The following is a 6,000-nucleotide window of genomic DNA, read 5'->3' on the forward strand; positions in this document are numbered from 1 at the left end:
CTACCTTCCTACCATTTTTCTGTTCAACTTCTAAACTCTATGCAGTACTCCACGTCTCATGGCTCATAGATGACTGTCAACAAAGTAAAGTGGTTAAGCTAGCAATTTGATCAAGCCAGAACTTGTCCCTGGGCATTTCATGAAGGTAAAAGTATACTGACTCCTCACTGGAGCATTTCTGAAAATACAGAAATTCTATATACATCTAAAACTTTACATATAATATTAGTTCGCTCAATGAAAGTACCTGCCAACCCTTACTAATTCAGGGAGGCGAGATGTTTGGAAAGGCAGAAGGTTAAAAACAAATGAAAGCTATACAATCTCAAGCATTTCCAAACCGTTCCCTGACTACAATGCAATCCCACTCACTTTCACTAGATATTTATTCAGTTTGTATTTTACTCAAAGTACCATAGGACTTCTATAGTTCATTTCTTCTTGCATAACAAGAAGTCATTTACTTTAGTATAATTCACTTTAGATTTGAATAAAAGTATGTATCAAGATGTTACTTTTACACAGATCCTTTAACACATGGTGGTCTTTTCTTTTAGTTTTTTACTATAATTAACAGAATAATATAGTTACACGAAATACTCTTTGGTTAGCTTTTAGGCCTGAAGTATTTACTACATTTCTAAAAACAGACATCTACACCACTTTCAGAACCTCACATTCTCTTCACAGCCAAAACAGCAGCAGCATTTAATAAAGAAACCATGAGAAAAGTACAAAATGCCTCAGAACTTTTCTTGAAGTGGACTATTCAGCAAGACCATGAAATACTATATTTGAAAGGCAGATATATTCATTGGTCAGGAAAAACATTCTTCGTTGTCTGGGGCGAACAGCCGGTCTCATTCAGGTCTTCACACCTGAGTGACAAGCTTCCCCAAGAGCTTTGAGCTCAAAGCTCTCCAAGCTTTATGCTTTGGGTCTATGCTTTTTCAGCAGTTCCTGAAAATTACTGAAAAAGAGTTCTTTTTCTGTTTCTGCATCCAAGAAAATGGGACCTTTAACAAAACAAACTAACATATGACATAGCTCTTCTTGTTCTCAGTTAAGCACTTCAGCAACTTTTTATAAGATATGTTGCACAAGTGATAGCAACTGGACAAAGACTATTCCATGTTGAAGCTTTGTTTCTCTTTATTATGTTCTACAGATATTCTGTAGTTTTCTGGAAAAGTACATATTTGTACAGATGTATTTTAATTGCATATAAACCAGACACCTATGAGGCAGCTGGTACAACATACACAAAAATTTAATTCTAAAGAATATCCCATCAGCATCATAATTGCATTGGTTCATCAGGCTAGGAAATGAATGAATATTTCTGTACGTTCAGTGACATGTAAATTAAGTTTTCCTGCACAAGACAGAAAGACTTCAGTATCTTTTCTGTTCCTCAACCATTAGTGGGTTCTCCACCTGAAATACATACAGCCTGAAGAATAATAATTTCTTTTTTTTTTTTCTTGGGCAAATACATAAAATACAGCCTTCCCAGGGGAAAATGGAGAAGTTATTTAAGGGAACAGAACAAAATTTTCTATTTCAATTTGTAAGAGAAGTGTCATTCCAGTTCATGATTTCATTCAGAAGATCAGACTAGAACAGGATAAATCAAAAACAAATGCTTCAATACACAGCTCTGAACCAGACATCCAAAAAATCCAAAAACACTTCACAGTTGAAAACATTCAGTTACCAGCACTTATCTCAATATTTGGAAAAGAAAATTATTGGTCATGAAAAAAGTGGTATGTTGAAATAACTGTAATTTTGCAAATATTCAGTACTCTGCAAAAGGTTCAATAAAAATAACATTTATTTAGAAAGCCTCACTTGTTCTTCCCTAAGAAGAGTCTGAAAGTTCTTTTTCTTAACATTTAATTCCACTACCACGGCAACTCTACAACTTTCTTTGAACTCCAGCTGCCACGGATTTCACACAATGGTCTTTCACCCTTTAAAAACTATATACCATGGAGCAAGCTACAATACAATGCAAAACAGTCCTCTTCCACTCTGATTTCTCCAACATGTTTTAAAGTGTATTCCCAAGTAAAGGAAAACATAAGGCAACCACTAAAGAAATCTTAGCCATTAGAAAGCTCAGTCATCCAGCCACCTTGCAGAAATAGCTGCTAATCTAGCCCAAGATTTTCCACGTTTACAATCAAGCCAAAGCACAGCCACTCAAGAGGGGAATCATTCTACTCAGCAACAAGCATTTATTTTCTCCCCCACATCTAGAGCACAACACAGAAACAACTCTCTACATGAATACCAAAATAGCAGCTCTAAACAAAACCACATTGAATGGTTGCAGGTGCTACACATGAGGGTTTAAGTGAACCACCTCTGACAATACACACACTAGCTGAGGAGGCTCTGAAAACTTAGCACTAAACACCCATGTTTTCTTCCTATATTCCAAGCATCCACAGAAATATCATGGAAAGTGTGCAACTTGTGCTTTAAAATGGAAGAGCTACTAGGACACCAAATACTTTGCCATCTGACCAAGTCAAAATTGGCTGTGCTCAACCTAAGAGCTTCTTAGCTGTAGCATGCTTCTGCTTCAGCTGTTAAGAACGAACTATAATTCTCTGGCTAAGGTGTAATAGCATGCATTTTGAGATTTGATTTTGAATTTCTTCAACAGTAGAAATAATATAAATAGCCCAAATTAAGCTCTCTATTTCTTTTTTATATATAGAAATATATCCCCCAATTCATGGAAAACTTACAGGCTACCAATAGCCTCCAAAAGCAGTTTAGAGATTGAAAAATTGTAATGGCAAGTTACCACATTAAAAATGCCTCTGTTCCGAAAAGCACCTGGCCATATATTTGTACATTGTTAGTCATTAGTTCCCCCAATATATCTGCAGTCTTCTCTTTTTTGACAAGACAGAAACCTTTGTCTTGGCAGCAGCTGCACCCGATCAGGAGCCAATCAACTGGATATTCTCTGCCCACTCTCATCCAACACTGCACATCTATCTGCAACTACTGTTTCAGTATAATCCACACTGGTAATTTGGTCTTAACCATTCCCCCTTCCCTGGACATCAGCAGAGAAAGATGAAAAGACACAAGTGATTTTACACATTTTCCTATCCAGGACAAAAGAAAAAAGATGCTCCTTAAAGAATCTCCTAAAATATCACACATCTTGATTCTTCTAGCAATTAAAAAAACATGTTACCTTCTTGTTAAAAGGTTGAAAGCTAACAAACATGTTTTAGTGACCATATGAGAGCTTAAAAATTATCACTAAGGAAGAAAAAAAGAAAAAGAATACCCCTAACCTCCAGCTTCTCAGTTTTTCAACAGTACAGACAGCACATGCATGCTTCATGACACAGCATAACTAAAGCAGAGCTACAAAATTACTGAATGGAGCAGAGAGCACAAAGAGTAACTTCTACATGACACTCAAATCTTTCCAAAGAAAACCCATTACCAGTGTACGTGACTTATTCTCCCCAACAATGGGTGCAGGCCATGCTGTCCTGGTTTTAAGTTGTTAGACAGTACTAATTATTTATCTACTGACAGCTTTATTACATCTTTCAGAAAGAGTTTTATTTGTATGTATTCACTGTTGAAATATATTTTATTCCATTTCATACTTCAAAGACAAAATTAGCTTCAGAGCAGAACTAGTACATGAATTTACAATACCTGTTTTTTTCCCACATCCAAACTGGTAAATATGACAACACAACATCTTAATAAAAATAATACTAAATGTAAGGTATACGACACAAACAAGGACAAATATAAACAGAACTACTACTTAGCTCTCATCATCACAATAATCTATCACTCTGGGAGTCAGGTATTACAATGGCAATGCCATAATAAAATTGACTTACCTATACTAGGTGGACTGCCATAATTTACAGGAGACTCTGGAGGCCTCCCACAATGTAATGCAGCAAGAGCAGATCCCTTCCATACAACATGTTTGCAACCTGTTTTAGAAGAATTACACAAAAAATGTAGGCAAGCTTTTTTTCATGCAAAAACACAGAAAAAGCAGGAAATATCAAGAACTCTCAAAATTCCGAGGCCCCCCCATAATTTACAGGAGACTCTGGAGGCCTCCCACAATGTAATGCAGCAAGAGCAGATCCCTTCCATACAACATGTTTGCAACCTGTTTTAGAAGAATTACACAAAAAATGTAGGCAAGCTTTTTTTCATGCAAAAACACAGAAAAAGCAGGAAATATCAAGAACTCTCAAAATTCTCATAAAATTTTCATACTTTTGTTCGTACGAAGCAAAGACTGTCTGCCAGCTCCTAATAATGTCTGCACTCCAGGGACACTTTGGGGAATTTCTTGCTCTAGAAGTGGTCCAAGTCGATGGCATATTTGAAGCAAGTGATCAGGTGCCAAGTGTCTGTAATATTTCACCTATTATATGAAAGAGCAAACAAAACATTTGATAAAGAACATAATATTTTTGAAAAAATTACTGCTTTACTCTTTTTTTCTTCCAGATTGTTACACAAATTCCTATGAAAATTATAGTATATTAAGGATAAAAACAAATAATGACCTTTAAGTACAATAATTCATTCCAGCTGGTCCTAATTAATTCTTGTATTCAGCACATGCCACTTTGTACAGAGAACTGGTGGTATTTACTACTTTCTGACTTTAAAACACAGTTGGACATAGACTAATAAGCTCCTTTATAATCAAAGTGAAAAATGTAAAGTATATATTCAATATTATATTTAAATAGTGGTCTGGTCAATTTAAGTTACTGTAAGATAATGATGAGACAAAGATTGTAAAGACAGCAACATTTACAGAATTCTTGGAAGATTCACATATACCAAATAAACAGCATAGCTTTGTAGAAGACAATGCAAAAACATTCTGCCTCAACTCACCTAAGTTACAAGACCTTGTCAAAGCTCCACAATTGGATTTTTTTTTTTCACATCTAAAGCTTTTAAACAAAAATGTCAGCTTAAGTAATTCAATTTTTAAATTGGTATATGTGGTACTCTATTAGGCTACAAACATGGCCAGTTTTTGTAACTGCTCATAGTTTTCAACTGCACAGTACCAAAACAAGCTCCAATTATCAGCAACAGATCTTCTCACCACTTGATTGTAACAATGTTGAATCAGTATTAATGACTGCCCAGATAAAACCAGTTCATTCTTTTGAACTACTATAATTCTAGATCAGAAGATTATCTTATATAACAAGGAAAAAAAGCTTTGAAATGTGTATGTGACAACAGTAAAATCCCATTAACATAAAGCTTTTGGTTAAGAAATAGCATTTTTAAAATGCATAAGCTATTGTCAGCTTAGAGTATAACAAAGAAAATTTAAAATAATAAAATTAAGAGGGAGGATAGAAACTCAGTTTTCTTCAGTTCTTATACAGGATTTAGCATGTAGTAGTTTTATCCTTCATACAGCCTGAAATATGTCTTCACAGTTTTACTTTGCAGAAGAGGAAAAAAGAAAAAAAAAAAAAGTACTGCAGTAAAAGCTTGTGATGTTTTGTTATTCTGCAACTAGGAGAGGCCGCAACTGACATTTTAGGCAGAATGATGCTTCTGTATTACACCCAATTAACAGGAACATACCTCATTCTTCATCAAATGTGCTCCTATCTTGCTGACACACTGTAATTGCTTCATGTATTCTAGCAGTTTGTTAACATAAAGAGTGCTGATGTCTGAAACCGAGGCTCTGGAAAAGCCTTGTTTACACCAGTAATTCCCAACAACAACACCACAACCTTCTAGTGAAGGAGGAAGTTTTCTCTTTTGCTTCTGTCGTGGTTTAACCCTGGCCAGCAGCTCAGCCCCACACAGCCACTCGATCACTCCCCCCCCGGCTTGGATGGGGGAGAGAATCCGATGGGTAAAAGAGCGAAAACTCGTGGGTTGAAATAACGACAGTTTAATAGGTAAAGCAAAAGCTGCACAGCAAGCAAAGCAAAA

General features: G+C 35.7%; 1 protein-coding gene across 1 annotated transcript in view; it reads right to left on the reverse strand.

Moving 5' to 3' along the window:
* The window catches only part of PHIP (pleckstrin homology domain interacting protein), a 109,274-nt gene extending 105,293 nt beyond the window's left edge, over nt 1–3,981 (reverse strand). The window contains exon 1 of the mRNA XM_019470690.1: nt 3,897–3,981. The gene's annotated coding sequence lies outside the window, so the exon portion shown is untranslated. The remainder of the gene's footprint in view (nt 1–3,896) is intronic.
* Nucleotides 3,982–6,000: the final 2,019 nt, after the last annotated feature.

Source organism: Aptenodytes forsteri, unplaced genomic scaffold (genome assembly GCF_000699145.1).
Source record: "Aptenodytes forsteri isolate BGI_AS27 unplaced genomic scaffold, ASM69914v1 Scaffold288, whole genome shotgun sequence".
In the NCBI taxonomy this organism is placed as follows: domain Eukaryota; kingdom Metazoa; phylum Chordata; class Aves; order Sphenisciformes; family Spheniscidae; genus Aptenodytes; species Aptenodytes forsteri.